At 38.6% G+C, this 26,525-nt stretch overlaps 1 protein-coding gene across 10 annotated transcripts in view; it reads right to left on the reverse strand.

Moving 5' to 3' along the window:
* Positions 1-26,525, reverse strand: part of CASK (calcium/calmodulin dependent serine protein kinase) — a 185,411-nt gene that overhangs the window by 109,252 nt on the left and 49,634 nt on the right. The gene's annotated exons all lie outside the window — the stretch shown is intronic.

Consider the following 26,525-nt stretch of genomic DNA (forward strand, 5'->3'; position numbering starts at 1 on the left):
TGCAGATAAAGAAATGCAAAAAACCAAACCACTCTGAATTAATTTTATTTCTTCTTTGTTGAAACAATTTGGTATTTCTGTTATTTAATCATCCTTAAACTTTTTTTAAGTTGTCTACTTACATTCTAGAAAGTATAGCAAAATCTTGAATGAATAGCTTTGATGATAATCTCATAAGTGAGGAAAATATCAGTATGAATTCTGAAGCACACATTTTACTTTCCTATTCTCTTTCCATACAATTGGTCATTGCTCAAGAATGACATACACATGCATTTATAGAGAAATAAAAACATGATTTCTTGGTTTGAGAACAATCACTATATAACTGGGCTACACTAGTAAGAAATTTACAATGCACTATTTTCACAGGTGCCCTCTTACATTCTTAACATGAATCAATTATACTGAAAAATGCAAGCAGCAAGATAAACATTCCTTTATATGAAGCATGTAACAGGTAACTCAGATTTATGCCAGACTCTGGATCTTTCAGCCATCTATACATTCAAATAAAAAGCTGAGAGTTTGGAAATGACTACATTTCAATCAAAAAAAAATATTAAGATCCCGAAGTGCAGATTTTGCTACCAGAACTTTCATATTACACCTGCATTATGTGTCCCCTCCCTCACAACCTTGCAAATACAATCTAAAAGCAAAATGACAGAGCAATCCTTTAGAAACCATAATGTAATGGCATCTTAGGAGGTGCCAGCAGAACAGCGAACAGAAGAATCATTCAGTGATACAGAAGAAATGTTGATAAAGAAATTAATGTAAAATTTGGCCTTTATTTTTCCATCTATTTATTTAGGTGAAATTCTACAACCTAAGGAAACAGCAGTATGTCTTTCACTATGGAAAATACTCACATTATCAGTTTTTCATCACCTTAATGCAGAATAACTACTGAAGCCACACTGTAACCTTCCCTTCCATCACAATAGGCAATGATTTGACACTAAATGGCTCCCACCCCTTTCCTAGGCAGAGAGGTTCACCCAAGTACACATCCAGTCCTTTCTAAACAGGATCAGATATGAGCACATTGAGACCAGTGTAAGAGAATGAAAAACTGTGATTCTGGGAATGACTATGATCTTCAGAAAACAGGCTGCTTTTATTTTGTCTCTTACTTTATAACAACTTTAATGCTACCACACTTTGCTGTGGATCCAATACCTATTTCAGATAGAAAGCCAAGTGAAAATACCCAACGTGAAATTGCAGGAAAGTTCTGCTTTATATACAGGCAAAGACTGTGTTCAAAATAGTTTATTTTGGCTGCTCCCTTTATTAATATTTTGTGGGCTTTATTTGAAAGGAATTAGAACTGAAAGGAAGAAAGTATATGCTGCCATTTCCCTCATTCCTCTGTGTAATATTGGATGAGTGCAGCAATTGCTCAGACTGAGCACCAGCACATGAGGAAGGAGAAACAAAGTGGAAAATAAAATCTCCAAACAGGAAAACAAATGAATAGAAGTTACAGAACAAGGGTTTTTATGACTAAGGGGTCTTGGGGCTAAGAGCAGAACAAAGTCCTATTTTAAACACAGCAGGGACTTGTTCAACAGTAGGGCTATTAAGAAAAAGAAAACGAGGTATAAAGAGACAGACAAGCACATACCACACTGATTCAACAAAGCCACAGGGCACGAAAGAGATGATGGATTCTGAAGTACATTTGGGCTGTGACCCAAAGGTCAAAGTAAGTCATGTTTAAGACCAGTAAAAAGGAAAGGGGAGGAGGAGAAAAGGCAGAGATGACACATTTCATTGTTATCACTCAAAAAAAAGAGACATCAGCATTCACTCATTTATCAAATGCTTTTTCTAGACTGAATTAAAATTTTACCTCTGCAGGTCAAAGAGGTAAATAAAGTCCCAAGTAGCCACAGACATGTTCTGAATCCAACACAAACTTCGCTTACACAAGGTGATTGAGGATAACCCAAGAAAAATCCTGTTACTATCTTGTGAGCCACAATATTATCTGTGGCATCATTCTGAATACCACATTGTATTAACTATTTGCTACCTCCTGTTAAGTCTTCTAAACCTCTGCTGAGTATTTGAGCCATGTTGTGTAGTAATAAAGGTCCCAGACACACATCCCATATTCAAATTAGCCTTTCATATTCCAGATATCTACAGAAGATTCAAGACAACTCCAGAATCTGCCAATGGAGCAAGTTGGCTTTAAAAGCAGCAAGAGGTGATGTGTCATTTAGCAGTGGTCATGTATCCCATATTTACAGCAGTCTCCTCCACTAGTAAACAAAATTTAGTTGAAAGAACATACCCTGCATGTCTTGGAATCTAAACCAAACTGTCATCTTTTACTGGCTGGACTATTTAACTTAATTTGAATCCTTTCTGAACCCTTCATCTATTCATTTTTCTCTTGTTCTTGACATGGCTGAAGAAATTACTTTCTGGTTCATTCTTTAAGCCTTCCCTGTCAGCACTTTTTTCAAATTTAGACATAATTGACAACAGTGATAATAAATAGAACTGCAAGTTTTAAAAGCACAAGTTTTAGAAGTTTCTCTGCCAGCTACATGAAAGGTATTGTCACACAACCAGGAACAGGGAAAGAGATCTGGTGTTCCATTTAACTAGTTCAGCACACAGGCTCATACTTTACATCATAATTTAAAAAGCGTTTACAAGCTATCCTTTTACACAACTGTTACCAATAAATGTTCCAGAATTTCAGTCTGTTTACAAAACTTGGAGGTTTTTTTAGCAGCTGGAGATATATTAAAGTTTCCATATTAGACCTGGCTATTTATTTAGAGAGGCACTAAAGTTGTTTAAACAGCAGGAAAGTTCAGACTTCAGTAACAAAGAAGAAAAGCTCAAAGATGGAAAAGGAATTCCCAACCATAATCACCACACAGAGAAAATGTAGCCTCATGTGTGGATAGCAGCACTGAAATTGAATTGCTGAAAGCACTAAAAAAGATAACTGCTCTATGTAATTGCACAGAAAAATATATCAGTCTTTGATTAAAAACATAAAACATGAGTATCACTTAAAATTCCCATTGGAATTAACAACCTAATATCCTACACATCTCTGACAATTCTGACAAACACCTAATTTCCTTTCAAAATTTGATACCCAAGGTTTTAAAACATTCAAATATACTGAACATTTTCAAAGTTTGTTCATGGAAGAATTAGATTATCTCTAACAGCCTACATAACAGCACCATTTCATTATTTTAAAAGTGATGTGCACAGACTGCAGCAGCCCCATCTTTCTTTGGGATAGACAGCTCCAAGTTTCTTAGCAAGATGGGAGACACATGTAATTTTTATGTATATATAATTCATTTTTATACATACACCATTCTGATTTTCCAGATTTAGTCCTTTAAAGGATTAGTTTTCCAGCCACAGATTGGGTGTGACAGTATTCTGAAGTATCTTCAACAGTAAGCTTCTTGCTTAAAATACTTCTATATATTTTGTACAGCAAGATATGATTGTTTATAACTTAAATAGATGTGGTAGTACTAAGTTTTAAAGGGAAATCAATATGTTTTGTTTACTTGATTATGTCATTCTTACCAACCATCCTCTGGTGAGCATCATGGAGAAGCTCCTTATCACCCAAATGGAATTCTTCCAGAAACAGCTAAACTGAACTGTGTGTCTTGAAATGTGCCTGATGCACCACCTGAAGCATGGACACGGGAGACACTGAGATCTCAGCCCCAGCTGTTTCACCCCCTTTTGTCCTGTGGATTACGAGCCTTTGCTAGATGTTAAATTCCCACTCAGGCTCCTGATCAGCCAGGCAGGGGTAGAAAATACAAGTAACAAGAACAAAAAAACTAACAGGGTGAAATAAACACAGAGAGATTGTTTATCAGCTACTATTTTCAGCCAAACAACCTTGAAAAAATTAATTTATTTTTTTTCAAGTAAAACATGTGCTTATTGATTTGGGTAGAGGGAATCAAGAAGATAAACATGAGACCAAGAAATTTCCTCCCCCTTTCATGGGCTTACCTCCACTCCCTCACTTCACCCCCTCCAGCCCCAGCTGTGAGGGGTGCAGGGGTGAGGGCCATGCTCAGGACACTGCAGGCTCCTCTCTCTGCCCCAGCAAGGGTCCTCCATCTGCTCTGCCATTGTCAATCTCCTCATCCCCTGACCTTGTGTCATGGTTTGACACTGGCACAATGCCAGTGTCCCCATGAAAATGCAATCTCTCAATTGAATGCTGTGAAATGCGATCAAGAACAGTGCAAAGCAGGCCCAAGCTTAATAACAGGAAAACAACTTTATTATGCTACTACTACTATACTATTTTAAAAGGAAAAATAAAGAAAAAACACATGCAAAATTCAAAATGAAAACCCTCCAAGCATTCCTCCTCCCACCACCCAACTCCAACAAACCACAGTGCGACACAATCTGGACCCCAATCAGGTTTCCACCCTCCAGACAATCGATACTCAGTCCATCAAGGGAGAGAGGAGCCCCTCCTGTGCCACAGACCCCCCAAGAAAACACAGCTGCCACATCCTGTGCTTCCATGTCACACATGGCACCGCCCAGAGAAAAAGTTTGCCATGGTGACACTCTCCTTTACATGCAAAGTGCTCTCACCACCAATGCATGGATGAACAGACTGCTTTTAGGATTTTTCCTTTCAAGGATGCCCTGCCAAGAGGGGAAAAAACAACAGTTCAGTTTTTCATTTTTTGGGACCACAGTCCCCCCTATTTCCCCTTGGGGCCAAGGGTCCAAGAACAGAGATCTTCTTTGAAAACAGGGGGCACCACCACAAACCTCCCTAACTTTTCTCTGTTCACACCACTTCTGTCTTTTCCCAGCTGAAGCAGGTCTCTTGACTCAGTGGCATCCTCCTAAAATACAGTCCCTCTTGGAGGAGAAGATTGGTTCAGTTTGTGGCTACCAAGAAAAAGTCCAGCCAAACGCCACTCCATCATCCCTTCCTATCTAGAATTCCTCCTTCCAACATCCCAGGGTCCAAGCTGTCTCTCCTCCTCTCTTTCAAACCGAGGAGGAGAAAAATTTCACAAAGCTTTCATTTCTCAGGAAGGGTTAAAAGTCCCAACTCCCAAGGATGGCTCTGGGCCCAGGCTCCAGCTCCCACAGGCAGCCGGGCACCTTGCGACCCCCTCACTCTTCTCCTTCCCATGGTGCACTGCTGATAAAAACTGCTGCTGTCTCTTTCTCTCTCTCTCGACTCTGGGGGTGGGAATGGAGACATCCCAGATTTTCTCCACCGTTCCATCTGCAGGGGGTTCCAGTCCCTCCACCCTTGGGCCCACCTCCGTCAGGCCATGACCCTTCCCCTCCCCACCCAGCCACGGCCGGGCAGGGGAGAGGCTGCACTGCACCCTGACCAGAACCAAAGAGAGCGAGTTCTCTTGGGAATTCTGCTTTTAACCCCTCTGTGTTCTCAGAGGCGTGTCCACTTCAATTGGTCAATATCCAAATTGACCTCTTCCTTCCAGAAAAATTCTTTTTCCGTGTCAAACCACGACACCTTGCTGTGCCTTCTTCTTGTTCCATACTCCCCACACCTTGCTCCAGTGGTTGCTACCCCTCCTGAAATGTATCTTCACAGAAGCACCACACACGAGGCTGATGGGCTCAGCTTTGGCCCATTGGAGCTGTCTGGGAACCCACAGCCCCGAGCCTCTTCCCACAAAGGCTGTCCCTGCACCCTCCCTTTATCAAAAACTTGCCACTTGCATTTAATCCAGACCTAATTCCCTCTCTGCTGTAGACACTACACACCTCTGCCTCAAGTCATCCTGTAACAGCCCCATGGAAATCCTGCACAACACCAAATTCCAGTTTAACCAATCACACCGTACCTGAGGTCACACTTCCAAAACCAGCTGAACGTCCAGGGAAATACTGACTTAAAAAATTACTTCTAGGCTCTATTATTCTAATAATACATCAGGGAAGTCATAAAAGCTCTCAGCGCAGCCAACACACTGCAACAGGAATGAGCAGCTGGAGGTGGGAACATCCTGTATTGCCATTGGCAGCAAACCTCCTATACTGCAGAACCACAGCAACGTTTCAGCCCTAAAGATTTCTTCTTTTCACGTATTTTCTTTTATTCCACGAGAGAGTATTCCCCTTTCCTTTAATTAAAACAGCACTTCCTGTCTTCCTGGGATATGTGAGCATCATCACACAGATACACCCGACCAGTTAATGACTCGCTGCCTCAACAAGCACTAAAAGCTTTTCCAGCCTCTCCTCCCACACACCTTGGGGTGGCTGAGGCTCCGGGGCAGCCAAGCTGATTTAACTGCTGGCTGTTTCCCCCTTCATCCCACACACATTCCTGCCCTCTGTTCCAGCAGCCTGCAGCTTGTCACACCACACACCAAAATCATTTCAGTGCTAACTCAGTTAAGAAAAATACAAATTTATTTTTGTCTCCACTGGCTCACTGTTTTACAGTTTTAGCATGGGAAGTGGCTCATGAGGAATCTCAACTACAGAACTCGACTTAAAAGAAAGAGAAGGAATATGGAAGGAGAAAGAAAGGGTGGGGAAAGCAGCCTTTAAAGCTGTTTAGGATGTTACAAAACGCAAGTAACACCTCTCTCTGAAAGTGTTTCCACTGTCACCAAATCCTTATTGCATAATCCATCCGTACTTTAGCAAACCAGCTCAAGACATGCACCAAAAAGAAACAAATGCATGTGGCTGTGAGTGGCCCTTGATAAAAGCACCACGGGAATCAACAAGCACAGTGGCAATGTGAGAGAATCCACCTCCCATCAGTATCTTTTGTTCTAATGCTACTGTAGTGTTTGCAAACAAAATGTTGGCATGAAGGAAGAACAATAAAATGCAGTTACAGCTAATCTTTCCCTTTCTGAGACTTGAATGAAGAAACCTATAGATATCTTAATTTTGTGGAATTAGACTTTGTAGATGTTTGCTAAATTCTGAGTAACTTTCACTAGCTACTCTATTCTTTCTCATTGCTTGGACATAAATAAAAACCCGTTAATGACTTTTTAGCTGGAGCTGGGTGTCTTGGGAGACTTAAAGATAATTTTCCTTCCTCAATTTATACTCTTGTCAGCCATGATGAACACAAAACTGGGTGTGAAAAAAAATCCCACTTCTCTCTCAACTTCTGATACATCCACCAGACTTGTCCAGAATCAAGTATCTGACAGACAGTATAAGTTGGTTTGTACAATTGTGTCCATGAAAACAACTCTAGCTCCTTTTATTCACTTCCTTGTTTTTACATGAAAATAAGCAATGCTTCATAAATAAGATGATGTATTTTAGGAAATGAATCCACTTGAACTAATAAGAATGTTTAAAGAAATGTTTTAAAAGAATGTTTTAAGAATTCCCAAAAGAGTATTTAACAGCTGCCTACTGCATATAATCTAAGCCCATTTCATTTAATTAAATGGTAATTCTTAACAACTTTTTACAAAGCACCCACTACATTGAAAAAATATCTAGCATTTTCAAGGAAGAACAAAGATTAGATATCTCTCATCTAAGACTTTCCACATTCTATGTCCTCTTAGTAAATATTCAACAGCAGGTTCAGAGGTAGGGGGGAAAGAGGAAAAGTGGAATAAGCAGTAAGAATATGAAAGCAATACTTTCTGGACTATCATTGCTTTTTAATTAATTATATGCACAATCTCTCTTTTCTCTATGGCAAAGCAGTTTCTGAAGTGCTTCACAAACTCAAGTAAGACTATAATAATCAGAAGCAGGGTTACGAACTCTATAAATTAATTCAGAAAGGAGTAAGGAGGGTTCTATCTGTCACAAGGTTGACCTTCCAAACAGAAATGGAATTGTTGCTGAAAGCATTTTGCAATCTGTGCTGTAAAATCTGAAACACTTCTAATGTTGCACTGTTTTCAATAATTAATGAAAGGAAATTGAAAACAGTCATTGACTCTCAAGTTGTGATCAATGAAGTTATGAAAGCGGGTTCACTACCGATATCCACATTTATTAAATCCCACATTCCCACCTGTTTCTCAGCACTGTTTAACAGCCTGAAACCAAACACCTTCCCAAGTACCATAGACCACAGGTTTTTACACTGCAAGCCACAATTTTAAACACTTTGGGATACAATGAGTTCCTTAAAAGAATGAAGTGCAGCAGCAGATCTGTCAGGAGTATGCAGGGTTTCTCTCCAGCTTTTGACCATGGCAGCACAGGCAATGTATTATCTCAGAATGTGCTAAAAGCATTATTACCAATGTTATGCTTAGATTGGCTCAACATTTTTGTGCCAAACGTTGATATTTTTTGGCCAGAATTCACTTAGGTTGAACAGGTTAACTAAAGGCTATAGACACTGTGGTCCTTTAAGTGAGTTTTTAGTACTCATGTACTAAAATGCAATGATATTAAATTATGTAAGTGCCCTCAGAGGCACTGGAACATTATCAAGAAGAGAATGTTAGCTGATCTTGAAAAATTAAGTGATTTCTCTTGCTGATCATTATAACATTTGGAGGTTTTTGGATTTTCTTTGTTTGAAATGTCCTTCTGTGACTTAGCCTTTACCTAAATGTAATGACAGGCAAATTTACTTTTTGATATTAAGAAAGAATCTCAGTTCTACAGGAAAAACTCTGGTATTTTGAAGATACAAAGGAAATCTCTTCATAACATATTCAGCTAGTCTAGACAAACTGTCTGCAATTCCTACTTAAGGAAGGGTTAAATAATCCATTACACTGGTTCTGCTGCTGAACACTAACAGTCAGGAACAGCCCAAAGGCACTCACATAGGGAACCAACTGCCTAAGATGATTCTCATGCAGACAAAATATACTTTTTTGCTTTGATCAAAGTTTCTCTGGTCTTGAACTGCTAGGCTCTGCACAGCCAATACAAAACAAAGCCAGTTGCACACTAATCCTAGAAAGAAAATAATCTACTTTGCCCAAGTCTAGACAAACCAAGCAACACCAGCATCTGAAAATGACCCCAACTCCACAGTGCCACAGAGCTCAGTGATTGACAGTGTTTTAGCTGGCAAACAGCTCAGGATAATTTAGTTTTTTCTCAGGTAAAATAGTACAAGTTGCAGTAAATGTTGCTTTAAGGGACAGCTGAATTCTGAAAGTCCCTGCACAGCACATGGAACTCAGCACAAACAGCACCTACAGTGCACCCTGACTATATAGACAACTACCTAGCAAATGTACGAATTATGCCAATTCTGTTCTACTTGGAAATTGTGTAGTGGAATGGTATCTGAATGCTGGAGAACAACTACCTTAGCAAAACCTGTTTTCTGGTTCAGTGACAGAACAATATCAGGAACCAGAAAATTCTTCTCAGCCACTAATAATCTAGGATATAAGAAAACTTAATTTTGGTTTGTCCTGCTTCTTTTACATACTTGTCTTCGCAATTATTGCCAAAGTAATGGAATTTTTTTTTGTTTTCTTTGTTAACTGACACGTTATAAAGCAAGTTTTGTAAAACTGGTGTGCATGTCTTAGTTCAGTCAGTAAAAAAATTCACTCCAGAATGAACTTTTTAGCAGCACTTTCAGGATTCCATATCAACAAACCAACATAGTTTTAACTAGACTTGGTGCTACTTACCAAATCCCCATAAAGTACTTCTGTGTACCAAGTTTGTAATGCTTTTAAGAAGTACATTGTCCCTTTTGTGCTTGTGCAGTTGCAATACTCCTCCAGGCCTCTGAAACCAATGCTCTCAAAACACACCCCTCTCCTTTCATTCCACAGAAATCAGATGTTAATGACGAAAGCAGTGCAACTGAGCTCAAACCTGTATCTAGCAACATTGAGGTCACAGCTCAAGTAATAAGGTTTTAACTTGCCTGACTTGGATTTTACAACAGGCTGAAAATACTACAAATCTTTGCGAAGTATCACTTATGCTTTCCCTTCTAAAACAGATTAAGCTGACAGAGATAACATATGCCCATAAAGAACCAATCCAGCGACAACTTTGCCTATTGAGTCCCAGCACAATTACAGGTCATCAGAGAAATATTTTCTTTCATAATATTCACACACTTCTCATGTAATTTAAAGGACAATTTCTCTTCACCAATACAGCCAGGAAGAGCTTTTCTTCTTTAATCTCACCCAAGCATTAAGCAAATAATATTTCATATCCCTTCTTTATTATCTGTTGACAAGCAAAAAAATACCTACAATTCATACTTAGTGCAAGTTGAGTTAGAAACTGTTTGATCAGCTAAAAAAATCTGTGAACTTGTAAATTGTATCAAAGTAGGAGATTGGACTTGCCAACAATACACATGCATGGCTTTTTAACTAACTTTTGAGAGTTTCCCACTGCCTCTGAACTTTCATGTGATGCCAGCAGCAAGAATCACATTGTAATACATAATTTCCTTCACTGTCACAGGGTATTTTGAGGAACTGACACAGATATATAAAGCTTTGTAGTAGCCAGCTGGGAATAATGGATTGCTCCTTCTGCTAGACAAAGCAAAGATTGTTTAAGTACTTGCATATAAACTCTCTCAAATTGAATGAACCTTTCTCAGGTGCTACAAGGTTTGACTCAAATTTGTTTAAATTTCTTTCATGGTTGTCCAAATCTGAAATGGTGATCCATTAGACTAAGAACAAACCTTTATAAATTCTGCCTATTTTTAATGCTCTAAAGTGTAAGAGCAACAATAAGCTTGCATATATATGAAATTATCAAAACATATATCCACAACTATATTTTAGAAGTCCACAGAAGTAAAACAACTGATAATAATCTGTATCCTCTCTGCAAAATAGCTTTACAAGAGCACTGTAAGAAACAGTTAGCAGGGTTCTTTTGTTAAAATAAACCCACATTTCTTTACCTCACAAGTTAAATGCTTGTCAAGAATAAAGAATATCACTGACATTATAGAGTACATGGAAATGGAAAACGTGACATATCAGTCAGTCATCTGAGTTAGAGAGGGCCCTGACCCATTCCACAGACTTTTTAGAGCACCTTTCCTGTCTGCACAACAAAAATTAAAACTATTTCTTAACATGACAATGCACGACTCTCAGGCTGAATGCAGCTCTGTCCATATTCTGAAAATAACCTGAAGCATAGGGAATTGCACAAGGTGTTCTCCCCACCCCTTTTTGAAGGAAGAAGCAAACATTTTGGAGCCCAACCTCCCTCCCCTCACGAATCTCTTTTGGTGAAGCAACCTGTCCAGTGTGTCTCAGGCTGCACAACCTGTTCTCATTCTCCAGAATGCTGCAGCAGGAAAACAAGAGACCAAGACAAGGGGGGGGTAGAACACTCCACTCAGAAAGGAGATTAATTATGCACCTGCTGCTTTGACATAAAACCTCAAATTTGCAAACCCATGAGCTGTTTATGCAGGTTGTATATGCATCTGCAACAGAATTAAAAGTCAGCTCAGGTCCTAGCAGAATTTATGAGCTTAAATGCAGTATATGCACAGCAGTTCTGCTGCTTCAGGGCACGATGATAGAGAAGAATCTCTGCCAGTCAATACCTGGATTAATAAACCATGATGGACTTGAGTTAGCACCACTTAGGGTCACCTCAAAGTCACAGGAACCCTGATTTCTTGAGGATTTATTAGCCCAGCTAAACAAAAGCTGTGAAAATGCCAATGAACACCCCCTGAAATGGAGCGCCAGGAAAATGGGGCTGACACTCTCCAAAAGGGTCAGTTCTGGATTGATGCTATGCTAGAGCTCAAAAACCTTAACAGAAAATAAAAACACACTGCACATATTTTGCACATCCAGATGCTTTCTAGCAATAGCTGTATTATCGCAAATATCTTTTTATATTAGCTATAGTATACTTCAGACTCCATTTACCATGGAGAATTAAGACTTGGCTGCTTAAATCATCCTGCTCCATAAATCTCCAGTCATGAACAACTACTTAAGGAAATAAAATTGCCTCAGAGCACAGAGAAATTAATACAATTTATATATACATATACACATATATATATACACACTACATATTACAGTCAGTTTGGCTAGCCTATTCATAATTCCTAGGTAAGCAGGATTTAAAAACAGCCTAATTGCATCATAACATTCTAAAGGTGAAAAAAGAATAATTAAAGCTCAACACATTTCTGAACCTTCAGCATTGAACTTTTCTGCATTCTTGAAAATTTATTAAATTAAACTGGCTTTCCTCTCCTTTTTGTTTCCCAAATGCCACACCAAATCATGAAACTGAAATTCATTTAAGCCTTTTGTTGCCACAAGCAATATTATTCAAGTGATACTTGTGCCAACTTAAGAGCAATCATAGACACAAAAGTGCTGTGTGCTGTCAGCAATGAATACTGGAATCAAAGCAAACAACACATCTGTCATAATCCATTTTTAAGAATTTTTGCAGAAACACACGTACCAAATAAAACTTCGAGGACAGCTACAATGAATGCTAATGAAAGTGAAAAGGGAAGTAAAAATGTAAATACTGCACAAATGTAGCAACCATTTCTTCTATAGGTATCTTCTTTGTTTTGTTGTTTTATAACTGCAAATTAAAATACTGTTAATATTCACATGATAAAAATTACACAACACCAGTAGCCTGTTGGTAGTCATGAAATATGATTTGTCATCTCCAGTTTGGAAAAGGATTTTGAGATACAAATCTATTATTTACATATAGTATAACAGCATGAAAAACTCCCAAATTTGTAAGAAAATTTACAAAAGTTTCAATTTTTTAAATTTAAAACTTAAATGATTTTTTTTCTAGTATACAGATATTCCTGACTACTATAACACATGTTCACTGTACTCACCTGATACTACAAGTTGCAAACCTTCAGCAATAACTGATCTTTGAGTTGAAGTTTGATCACTCTTTAAATGGGTAAAATCTGGTGAAGAATGGACTTGGACACTGAAATAACTCATTAGGATAGCATCAGATAAAAGGGTAAAAACCATTGACTTTCTATCATCTTTCAAGATCTTAGGAGCCATGGAGTTGCAACAGGATCCCCCAGACCCCTGCCCAGACAGGAGGCTCAGGTGAGGCCCAGAACAGAGCTGGCTTGTTTAAACAAGCTTTCCTGAGTCCTGATCCACAGTCCTTGGAAACAGGTCAAGTGGAGAGGATGCCACCAAAACCAGCTACCAGATCCCAGGACACTTTTCTGGGTCAGCCTTTTTGCAAAAGCCTCCAGACCAGATGAAAATGACAATTTACACCTCAGTAATTTAGGAACGCAAACAAAACTGCTCCTCTGTCCCTCCCAGAGCGCCTCAGAGAACCAACAGCTACCACGATCTCCATTTATACAAACAAGTAATAACACATACCACATTGCAAAGAAAATTAGAGTTACATCACTGTAGTCCTTAAAGTCTCTAAAACTCATCAGGAATTGGGTCCTTCTTCATTTGGTTCAACTTTTCCTATACACAGATGTCAAAGTCACATCAATTAACTTGCTACTAACACAGCAAGACTGTCTGCTGCCAGACAGGCTCCATCCAACTATGAAAGGAACAAGATTCCTTAGGCTCTCACAGTCTCAGACAACTGCAGTGGAAAGTTAATCTGTAGGGATACAAAGCCAGATTCAATCAGAGAGGTAATGAACTCTTACCTTCTACTCATTAATTACAAGAAGAGCAAAACAAAACTATGCACAAGTGCACAACTATGCACTCAGTATCTACAAAACCTAAGTGGAGCAAGGGTGGGGTGATGCAAAACTTAGAAGCTCTGTACCTATTGATACAGGAGGGCAGAATCTTCAAAGACATATGAAGCAAATCCTGAAATTTGCCTTAATCTCAGCAAAGCCAGTGCCTCCATATCTATCAGTTCCTAGTCATTACAAGCAACCTCAGAACCAGACCTTGTAATTGATTTCTGTTTTGGGCCAGCAGACAAACCAGGACAATCACAAACACAGATGATCTGAGGCAACAAAGCATATACAGGTACTGAAGGTCCAAGGCTTGTCACTCAGAAGAGTAATTGCAAATTCAGTAAAACAAAGGACTGCAGAGTCCTCTTCACCTGAGACATTCTTCAGAGGATGTTGTGTAAATCCAGCCATCAGTTTGCAAGAGGCAAAGATGATAGTGAAGAGTAGTGCTGAGAGCAAGGGGGAATCAAGTTACTGCAATGCCACATGAGGATACAGATTTGATATCATTCAGGATATGAACCTGCCTTCCTATCAGCAAACAAACTGTCACCACAGAATGACCAGCTCTAAAGCTCTGTTCTACAACTTATTGTCTAAATGCTGACACAGAAGAGACACAATTTTATTTTATAAAGAGACTATCTCTCCCTGTCTGGGTTTATAACATTAAATAAACCAATTTCTCTTGCAGTAGTTACTACTACATGGAAGGCAGAAAAAGACTTCAAAATGTAAATTATTTTTATAAAAAGAAAAAACCCTCTACAATAGGTATTAAAATACTGTTTTCTTCCAAAGATCTTGGCACATGTAAGTGCCCTCAGTCCAGCATTTGCAACACAGATTAACCTGCCCTGAAGCTGTGAATAGCTTTGATTGTTACTGTACAGCCCATAATTCCTCAGTAGTTACTAAAAACAGGACCAAGGCAGAAAATTTGATTGTGTTATAAAACACAAAATGATAAGCAATGCCCTGCCTTATCAAATGACCAAGTCTTCACACAGGAGTGAAAAAGCCAACGTGTGGCCACTGATACCAACCATGTTACCAACGTGTTACCAACCATGTCTATTTACAATATATACTCCTAGAGCTCCTACTCCAACTCCAGAGTGCATTTCTGTCTCAAACAAAGTCACTGGTAGCCCTTAGAAGAAGTGAAAATCTCTTCTATTTTCAGACCATCTCACAGCAGTTTATCTCAGATTTCAGAATAACATACAGCACATAGAATTATCTTCTTCTAAAGAAAATATCAAAATTCTCACCTGAATAAACTCAAACTTGTGTTTTCCCCTAAACAGGGTAATTCCTCTTCAACCCTAACAGGTTTCTAAATAAGATGCATTTAAAAAAGGAAGCCAGCCAATCAACAAGATAGTAAAGACTAGGAGACTTAGGATGCAAGTCCTGTAATCAATTTTTCCCCCAACTGGAATTAAAATAAATCAGCCCAAGGTTAAAAAAATGCCAAAGCAAACCCAAATGAAGCCACAGGAGTGCAGAGTAAGGAAGGTGGAATGAAGAAATAGGGCTTTGCCTTCCCCTTCAGCAGCCAGGATCTGTTCAGTCCTCCTGAGGGGGAAGGGGAGGATGCAAAGCACTGATACTCACCCACACACTGCACAGATGGCAAGTGGCATCTAATAGTCCTAGATGTCACCATCCTGCATTTCCAGGGAGCTCTAGTCCCTTTACTGGCTTTCCCCTCTATCAGAGAAGCTATTAAGAGGTGGGGATGGTGGGTGCCCTGTCAGCCTGCAGCACAAGATTGGCTCTTGTAGAACTACAGCATCAGAGATGAAAAGCTTCTTTGCAAACCTGTCAGCCCCACTTGTGCAGCCCTGTGCTGGAAACACAGGCTCCAGTTTGGAAAAGCTTTGCAAAGAGAATGACGAGGACACAAGAGGATACAGCAATGATAACCTGTACAGACCTGAAAAGAGATGTGTAACATATACACATTGTAACAAATATTTCTGTGCTAGCAACTTGCATTCAAATCCTAATTTGATTTGGCAAAGGAAAAAAAATATATCTACTTTGCTCAGGCAAAGTAGTATTTCATAAGTCATTTTCACTGCTCATAATGCTATGAGCTAAGGCAATATTTTCAGTAAGATCTGAAACTGTAAACTGTCACTATATTACAGGCAATGTTACAAGTGACAGACATTAAAAAATCTACAGTAACTTATTCTGTCACAGTAGATAAAATGATGTTTTTAAAATCTAATTTTATATAGTTAGTCTTCTAAAGGAAATCAAGAAGCTTGGGGTTTAGACTGCTGACTCTGCTAGGAGCTTTCAGTGGAACTTAGATTATATCTGTAAAGTAATTTTTTAGTTATTTAAAGTATTAAAATTAAATTCTTATTTAACTGCCTTAACAAATGCTAAGACACTCTGAAACAACAAAATATGACTTTTTAGCACCAGCCTCTTTTGCAATTGGGATTTTCCTCCTACAGCAACTTCAAAAAATAGAAAAAAATTGACCAGTGAATATTGCAGGCAGAAGAAATACATAGAACAAACCCCCTCCCCCAACCAAGAAACACATCATAAATCTTATGCATATAAAGTGATTTAAAAAAAACAACATCCCATGAAAATCTATGTCATAGATTTTAAGTAAACCAACCATAGATCACAGTGATTTTACTTGCATTGCCAATTTACTCACTGCCACTGTGTGCATTTGTTGGTTGGATTCATATTAGGAAATCAAATACATACAATATATTCAGTGTGAGAGCCTGTCCCTGGTAAATGTCATCATTAAAATAAATAGCTTGTAGCTGGAAAATGCCATGCCAGAAAGTGCTCAGTAACACACAGAGCTGTAACACACAGAGCTGGTTAACACAAGGCTCTCTCCCAAAGTTACTGCTTATACATACAATAGTTTTATAACACAGAACCAGAAAAAAAAAATAAATGCAGTATGAAAGATAAAACTTAATTAATATAAAATAGGTTCATTCAAGGTTTTATTTAGTGGATTTTTAACTAAAATGTAACTGTACAGACAATACCTTATTGCTTGTACCTAACTTCCTTCACTCAATTAAAACAAGTAATATACTGGAAGAAAACTGATGTTAGAACTCGAACAGCAGATAAAATGTAGACTGTCTTGAAGAAACAAGTTCATAGATCTCCTCAGGACTTTCAGGTCTTAGACTTAAATTTTCATGCTTCTCTCGACTGAGCAGCTAAAAAGCTTTAGTATTTTAGTGTGCATGATAGCCAAGATATACTTTTACAACATAGCTTCCAAACACAATTATTTCCATCCACCTTCATATCAAGTAGACCTAATTATTTCTCTTAATATTTGTCTGTTCCCAAGGATTTTCTTTACTCAAAAAGATTAGAAATCTATTCTTTGGTCCCCTTCTGAAGCAACTCTTACCCTGGGAAAGAGCCATTGCTTGGCACTCTGTACAACTGAACTAAACATTCTCCTATATAACAGCATACTATGGAGATCTCTCAGCTTCTACATATTTCATGTATTACTCATAAAGTATTTGCTGATGCAGATGTTAGAATGAAAATTTCCATTGATATCAGTGTGCAGTTTCTACAACTGCAGTTCAGATTGTGGCACTTTGTCACTGGTCTTCAGCTTCACCATTTTTTCCATGTTTAAATTTTCAGCTGGAAGAACAGTTGGATCATAGCAGGATTAAGGTACTTGTGTTCATTTTATTATGAATACACAGACATATATACACTACAGATCAAATATGCTCCCCCTTTTAAACTCTGTAATTCTCACTCCCAACCCATTATTTAGGGGGTCCATTAAATTTGCTAACACGTCTTTATTTTGCAAATTTTCATTGTCTATAGCTCAAAACCATGTTCATTTCCAATCCCATTAAAACACCAGTGAGTGAGAAAAGCTCCAAGAGGAATGTTTGTAGCTGTCTAAAGGGAAAATTGCTCAAGATTGTGATGTACCTATCAAGCTTAGCAGAAAACTCTGGACATTATAAAAGAATAGGAATCTGTGGATCAGAAACCATGAATCTTGCTTTTATAAAAGATATAAATAAATCTTTTAGGCAAGATTGGCAAAGGATTGAAACTGTCCCAGCCAAAACCCATACAACCAAAAGACAGGGGTTTTACCCACGTCCTACTACTATGGCAAGGATACCGGTTTGTCATTCTAACAGTGCTACTGTACAAGGATAATTATTTATCATACCACAGTGACATATATTTTTAGATTCACAAAACAAAAAACCCCACCATTTAAGAGTGAAAAAAGGTTCTCTTTTGATCAATGAATTAACAGAAACTGCAGCTCAGCTGCAATGAATTTTGAATTTTGTAGACTGCACAAACCAGAACAGAATCCATGCTAGCACATCCAAACAGAAAATATTTGAAAATACAGCTGATGCTTATTATCTTCCTTCCCTGTGTTTGCAACCAGCCTGAATTCCAGCAGCACAGCTAAAGCCTATTTCTGGACTACTGGCAAGAATCAGGATTCATTAGATGAGTAGAGTGTGTACAGAGACAGAAGTGTTTTGAAAAGCATTTTAATTTTTCAGAACAGAGTTGGACATACCTCATGAATTCTGCAGAAATTAAAGACAACAATGTGTAAGAATGCAGTCTTGAGAGCGTCCACAAAATAAGTATTTTTAAAAGTGCACGTCCAGATTTTAAAAAATAAATTTAATTAAGCCTTTGCTTTGCAAAGAGAGTGAAGAAACACACCTTTGTCATTTGGCTTACTGTATTGGTAAAATATATTGGTAAAGGATACTGGTAAGTATCCTCATGTTCCAAACATTGCTTACTGCTCTAAGAGAGCTGGAGCAGAAATATTCTTCCTTACCCCTCCAACCTAAATCTTTTTCAAACAAATTTGTTTTATTCAAATTCTGTCTCAAACATGTAAGGATGCTGTAATTAAACTAGGGTTTTAGAAAAGAAAACATTAGGTTATGTGATAAAACCTCATTTGCACACCCACAAAGGAGCAGAGAGAAACAATGACATGCAGGGCAGGGGAGAGCCCAAATACTGCCCTGCTCAGCTGCTGCCAGGTCCCCACGGCAGAGCCAACCCAGCCAAGTTGTGAAGTGGAATCACAGAATGGCTGAAGGGACCTGTGGAGGTCATCTGGTCCAACCCCTCTGCTCAAGCAGGGCCACCAAGACCCCATTGCCCAGGACTGTGTCCAGGCAACTTTTGAGTATCTCCAATAATCCACAGCCCCCCTGGACACCCAGTGCCAGTGCTTGGTCACTCTCACAGTTTAAAAAGTGTTTCCTGGTGCTGAGTCAGAAGCTCCTGTGTTTGTGTGTGCCACTGCCTCTGGTCCTGTCCCTGGGCATCACTGAGAAGAGCCTGGTTCTGTCCTCTTTGTACCTTCCCTTCATGAATTTATACCCATCAACAAATCCCTCCCGAGCCTTTCCTTCTCCAGGCTTAAAGAGCCCTCCCAGCTTTTCCTCACGGAAGAGATGTTCCAGTCCCTTCATCTTAGTGCCAGCCCTTTGCTGGACTCTCTCTGGTACCTCCATGTTCTTCCCACACTGGGGATCCCAGAACTGGAGCCAGCAGTGCAGGTGTGGCCTCAGGAGTGCTGAGGAGAGGGGCAGGACCACCTCCCTCCCTCCCTCCACCTGCTGCCAATACTTCGTCCAAGGCAGCCCAGGATACCACTGGCTCCTCTTGACCACAGGGGCTCATGGCTGGCTCCTGTTTACCTTGGTGCCCACCAGGACCAGCACAGGAGAGTCATCTGCTCTCCTCCAGTCCTTGGGCACCTCTCCCAGCCACCTTGTTTACTTAAAGATTATCTTAAATGTCCTCTCAGTGATATCTCTAAGCTCTGTCAGCACTTCTGGGTGCACATCTGTGCAAACACACTTGAACGATTCATTATCCTCACATGCTTCAGGCCTGTTTCAGACTGGCACAACACTGAGTTCTTAGACATCTCTTTTGCTGTGCACTTCACATATTTAAATACCAAATGCAAATACATAAGTCATCATACTCTCAAACTGTCCTATGCATCCAACTAAATAATATTCAGTAAAGAGAAAGACAAGGCTGAAATTGTATGAGATTTTAAAGTATATTCTGAATAACAGCAAAGTATGCCTGTGATATTTTATTTCTGGGTAGAGCACGGATTAGGTTCTTTAGAATCCTGCTCAGCTACAATCTTTCACACTATGGTTTGGGAGATAGGATGTGCAAAGCAGTCACATTCAGAGTGCCTGACTGAGGATGCACCTGTAGCTGACTGGGATGAGCATTTCAATGGCAGGCTTACCACTGGCACAACCCCCACAGAACAAATCCAGGACAGATATCTCCAAGACTTTTGTAAGCTATTCAGTACACCCACAGGCATCACCCTGTTTGGAATAGGTGGTATTAACTGCAGTATACCTTTTCACTTCTGTGATTCATGCTGGATCACAAGCACTATCTGAAAATGTTTTTGCCAAATCTACTAAGAATTCGAAGTATTTTAAAGTTTAATTTTCAGTGAATCCTGCATTCTAAATGGTTGTGAGCTCCTGGGAATAGATGGGATTCAAACAACAGGTTTCAAGGACCAACCAGTTTTTGTCCGGGTGATGTGATGTATGTTTTCACTGAAGTTTTCCTGAATGAGCAAATACCGTGTAACACTTGAAATTACCAAAATGAGCATAAATTATATTTATTTCCTTAAAAAATGGTTCAATACTATACACTACCCAAATAGATTCACTAGTTATTTCAGTAAAGATTTTAATCAAATGGTCCTAAACCCTATATGTAAAAAGAGGAATTAACTTTAAGTGAAAAATCTTACTTCACTGAGTTAAATGACATGAAGCTTGAAGGAAGTTTTCATAATAATATTTACTGGCATTGGTCTTATTTTCTTGCTTACGAATGTGAACATATTTTCTTATTTCACATATATGGAAGTGCGATATAGAATCATAGGATAGTTTGGGTTGGAGAGGACCTTAAAGACCACGTAGTTCCAAACCCCCTGCCATGGGCAAGAACACCTCCCACTAGACCAGGCTGCTCAAAGCCTCATCAAATCTGGCCTTGAACACTTCTAGGGATGAGGCATCCAAAATTTCCTTGGGTAGCCTGTTCTAGTGCCTCTCACATAAAGTGAGAAAAAAAATTACAGAGAGGTTACTATAGGAGCACTTTTCAATTAATTATGATTACTTAAAAAACCCCAAACTAGGCCAACTGAATACTCAGTTACATAACAAAAATAACAGTTAAATTATCTATTACCTGCTGCATAAATTTTGTTCAGTGCTAATTACATAATCATTTCCATTATTATATGTGTTCTAAGAATTCCAGGATACAGCAATTTTTTAATTAGCACTCTAATAAGTTATTCTTAGAATGAATATTTATTGAAATGTCAGTTAAATACACTTGATTTAATTGCATTTTGAAACCTGTAAAGTGTACCATTTTTATTTATAAAGCTGGGAAATGTTGCCTGCACTTGCTGCTCAGCTGCATGACACCTTTATCAAAAGCAGCTTCCTGATAATGTTATGTAAACATCTGGCAACAAGGCCCCAGTGGTTTCAGCCACTGGACACAACAGTCATTTTTCACAATGCTGGCACCACAGTGACACCAAGAGCAGAAGAACAAAGCTGTCAGAGCCAGCACGAAGCCAAGGGGCAAAGACTGAAAGAGAGGGAGGAAGAGGTGCACTCCTGGAGAGCCATTGTGTGTTCAGTGCTGTACTAAACACAGAAAATCAGATACGCTTTAAAGGCAAGGGACTGAAGTCACACAGCAAACAAAGCTGTCCTTTTTCTGGAGATTGATTAGAGGAATAAAGAACTAATAGCTTGCAACACATAAAGACTTAATTATTTTCCTTCTACTTAATCAACAGTGCATAAAAAAATTAGGTAAATATGCTTTTATGCTTTAAAGTGGGTGTAATAAATTCCCAAGCTATGCATGCCCTGCTGAAGATGGAAAAGAAAAATGTTTCATGAACACTGCTGTTAATATGCTTGCATCAAGTATTTCCAGAAATTTTATGTTCTTGAAGTAAAGTAATACCATATAGTTAATCTCTATAACTCTTTGCTTATGATCTGGATAATAGGCCATATTTCCCTACAGAACATGATATTTGCTTCTTGGGATGAATCAAATTTTTCTGTGTGACTCCATAGGAGGTTGAAACAATGATAGTTTGGTCAGTGACACTTAGTATCCAACTCCTGGAAGCCTTTATCTGGGCACAAGCCAAGAAATCCTAAAAAAACCCAAAAGACCCCTAATATAAAATACTGTATTTTACACTTGGGGGAAAAAAAAAAAAAAAAAGTGAAATGTGGCTCCAAGACTGAATTCTGTATTTACAACCACAAAAACATGGGCACCATTTCTGCAGTAAACTGACTTCCAGTAGCAAGGATAAAATGAGTCCTTAGAAAGAAACCCTTGTTAAGTGTTCCTGCATTCCTGTGATCCATTATATGGATCTGGTCTATGGTTAACATGCTGCAAACTTACAGAAGTGTCTGCTGGGGGAAAATCCTGCTTCCATCTCTTACGTTACACTTCTGCATAGAAATATTTAATTCAAATGACACTTTGTTTATGAAACTTACAGCAAAGCTATTAAAGCTATTATATTTATGGGAAAAAACCAAACAAATAAAGCTATTATATTTATGAAATCTGTACTTCTCATAGAAAGAACTATATTTTTAACCAAATCAGCTCACAGCTTCTCCAGAAAAACAAAGAAGAAGCCTCAAATCCTTCATTAAGTTAAAAGAAGAAAACTCCTCAGAAAGGCTCAGGTAACATTCCCTGTATCAAAACAGGACCAGTTCTACCCCTTTGTGGAAGGAAGAGAACTGAGATAGGAACAATGCATTCCACAGAAAGGCAGACTCTTGAAATTACAAACATCAAAAGTGACTTCAAGTATCAATCTTCAGGTACTCCTAAGAGGCATAAATTACTATAGGTCCCTTCCATCATGACCAAGACATTCTTAAAAAAAAAAAAAATTCCTAAAAAGCATATTTTTTTATTTTTGATTTTATATTACCACAGGTACATTCAAATTCTTCCTAACTCTTTACCCCAAACTGCTTTATTGTTTGTACAGCACTTACAGAAACCATAGTCATATTTTAAGTACCAACAACATAAACTCCATGACAGACTAGTTTTAAATCAGCAAGATTTTAGAGCGTTTATTTTCAAAACTCCACATTCATGCATTTCCTTATGAACAGAGGTCACTAATACTGTATGATTTTTGTGTTTTATAAAAAGATGCCTCAAAATCTTCATCACTGAGACACACACACTAGATGAATCTTCAAGAAAACTCCTGTGTAACAGCTATACTGCAACACTTCAGCCACTAAATACTTGGATTATGGCTTCTCATGGGGTTAAAATGGTAAATCAAAAGCAAAGTCATGCTGGTACAGAGCTTGGCACTCTCTGAAATATCCTCATATTTCTGCCTTCAATGAAATAAAACCTGTAATGGTGCCATCCTCCTGCTTTCATTAAATCACAGAAAAGCTGGTGGGAAATGACCTCTGATGGACATTGGGTCCAACCCCCACTGAGCATGAGATTACTGCACACGCTGGGTCAGGATTGCTGTGATTTCACTGAGCAACTCTTGAAAACCAAGTCCAACCTGAACCTGAGCCTTGCAGGCAACAATTCCTGGCCATTTCCCTGTGTTCCAGCAGCTTCCACTCAAGGACAGCTCAGCTCTGACATTTTTGTAGTTGTTCAAGTAGTTGAAGACCACATTATAACACCCTCTCAGCCTCCTCTTGACCAGACCAAACAAACCCAAACCCTTCTTCAACCTCTCTTTGCCCATCATGTCCTGCAGGGTCCTGATTATCCTTTGCAGGGACCTTTCCAGATCAAATTATGAAGCCCCAAACTGGGCACAATAGTTCAGGTGTGGGCCCAATAATGTCACACAGAAGGAAGGCACTGCCCTTGATCTGTGAAATAGAGTACAACACAGAACTGACAATAACCAGAAATTCCAGATTAGCTGGTATTTCCAAATCAAAGGCAATGAGTCACTTGTTCTTTCCTGAAATCCAGTCTATATATGGTACAGTATCATGAAATGTGATGACATACAGATTTGTAGTATTTTTTACTCAAAAGAGATGAGCTTAATGCTGACAGTACATTTTTTTCTGAAACTCTTGAAAACACACAGGGAGGGAAGTGCAGAATCTTACAGATACTTTTGTGATAAATAACTTATGATTCACTACAGCCTTCCAGTACCAAAAGTTAAAGATACTGTCATGTAACTTCACTCTGAATTAAATAAAGCCTTTTAAAAACACTGCTCTGACAAAATTATTGTCTATGAAAATGAAAGTCTAAATAAATTAAATAAATAAAAATAAAACTAACAAGGGTAAGCTATTTAATAAAATAAGCAGGACAAGAGTAAGGTCTCAACTTTAAGAAAAATATCTCACAATCTGAAAGTTAATCAGGGATAAAATCTGTAGGCCCCTTTGTGGGAAAAAAAAACCCACAAGAACTAAAACACAACAAAACCCTCCCAGTTGTCATTCCAATTCCCCATTAAATAATTTTGTAATTCTTCTCCTAAAGTAGATGATCCCTAGCAAGGCCACTTTCAATTCAATCATCTTGCTCCTCTCTGCACTAGAAGCAGTCCAAGAACTGTATTTAAAACACTGCTATAATTTTGTTCTTTGTCACAGATAAAAGCATTTTGCAGACTGTATTCACAGTCTGCTTCCAGAAGAACCAGTCTGAGTTCTGAAGGAAACCTCAATCCTTCCTTATCAGCTTATTCATTCAGCTTCCCAGTGGCTTGAACACATACAAACCTGTATATCAACTACACACATCAACCTAATAAATAAGGTGTAGACTATTAGAAGGCTGGAGAAGAACTGGTAACCACTTTCTTTGTGAGGACATTTCCATAGAAATGAACTACAGGTAAGAGAATCTAATATATGTTGAATTAAATTCTGGAAAACAACTTCAATGCACTGTAAGCACAAAACACTGCCCTTTAAATTGCTTTAAAAAATGCTCAGCATGTTACAAGAAAGCAATCTAGATTTAAGAAAAGGCAGATATAGAATGTGTATTGGCTTCTAAGTAGTAAGGACTGATCACCATTCTGTTCCTGAGAAATGGTGGCTGCACTTCAGAGATATTTGGTGCTAGAGCAGGTAACTAAAAATCAGACATGCAGGCTGTGCACAGAAAAAACATGAGAGAAAATGCACGGGATGTAAAGAGAGCAGCAGAGGAAATGGACAGTCAAACTAAGATGTGAGCTGTAACAAACTCAGAAATAAGGAACATGCTCCTCTCAGTTTTCTACACCAGAAGTTCTGAGTATAGCAACCAAGAACTGAACTGAAAAATAAGTTTATTTATACTGATATATTTTTTTAGACCTCAGTGAGTTTACTACTACTGGCTTCTGAGAGCCTCAAATACTCTTCCACATGGATTCTCTCAACTGAACAGCAAAAAAGAGACTCTTACATCTAAAAATAGTCAACCTTCACATTTTCTTATTTTTGTTTTTTTGTATCTCTGTGCTATGATTCTGTGTAGTAGAATCTGTCAACATGCAAAATATCCAACATTAATCCAGCAGATCACGCGGCCACTTGAGCAGTGACAAGGTGTCAATATACTTCATTAATATGGCTGAATTACAACACTACAGAGATTGATGATACACAATATGCAAGACCATGAATACTAATACATAAATCCAATAGAATTTAGCCTAGATTAGATTTGCTAGCTGTCAGGCATCGTTACATTGCATTAATTTTCCTTGCTATTATCAAACCACTGCAGAGATGCAGCGAGACACAAAAATCACTTGAGATGTCTGTGTTTACATATGCTGTGAGTATTGAGCAGCCTTATGGAAGGAATACCATACCTGATAAAAGTTTGTCTTATGAGCTACTGGCTTCTCCATCATATGCCACATATGCTCAAAATAATACCAACTGCTAACACATCAGCCTAGAGAAGCGTTTCAGCTTGTTTATGTTACTCTGGTAAGGAGATACCATTATTGTAAGACAACAGTATGTATTCTTCTAAATTAATTGTTCAGAAAACAGTCCCTTTAAAACATAGTCAGAGCTCAGCTGTCTCACAGATTAAAGAAATCAGAACTTGTTTTTAAAATTGTATCAAAATTAGTTTTAAATCATCCCTTTCTAGCACAGTAATACTATGCCTAAATTTTCTCCCTATGTTGTATTGCAACTATATTGGCCCAGATTACACATTCCTACCAACACCACAGGATCATCTAGGTTGGAAGGACCCTCTGGAGGTAATTTATTACAAACTCTTGCTCCAAGCAGGTCAAAATAGACCTGTCAGTTCGGAGGTCTCATGCAACCCACTTCTGAGCATCTCTGAGGATGTTCTCCACGAATACTCTGTGCAGTCAGGTGCAGATTTTTCTTTTCTTGTCTCTAATTAGCATTTCTTCATGTTGCAATTTATCCACATGGCCTTTTGTCATTTCACTGTGTGCCCAAATCAAGAGTTTGGCTCCATCTGTTCTATATCCTTTTATGAAGTAATTGAAGACAGCACCAAATCTCATCTCAGCTTCTCTTATTAAGGCTTGACCAACTCAGCCCATCTCTGCTGGGCTCCTGCCAGCACATCATTGCTTTTCTTGTACTGGAGAAGCCACACTGCACACAGTGCTCCAGGAGTGGCCCCACAGGGGATGAAC

This window comes from Lonchura striata, chromosome 2 (assembly GCF_046129695.1).
Source record: "Lonchura striata isolate bLonStr1 chromosome 2, bLonStr1.mat, whole genome shotgun sequence".
Classification (NCBI taxonomy): Eukaryota; Metazoa; Chordata; class Aves; order Passeriformes; family Estrildidae; genus Lonchura; species Lonchura striata.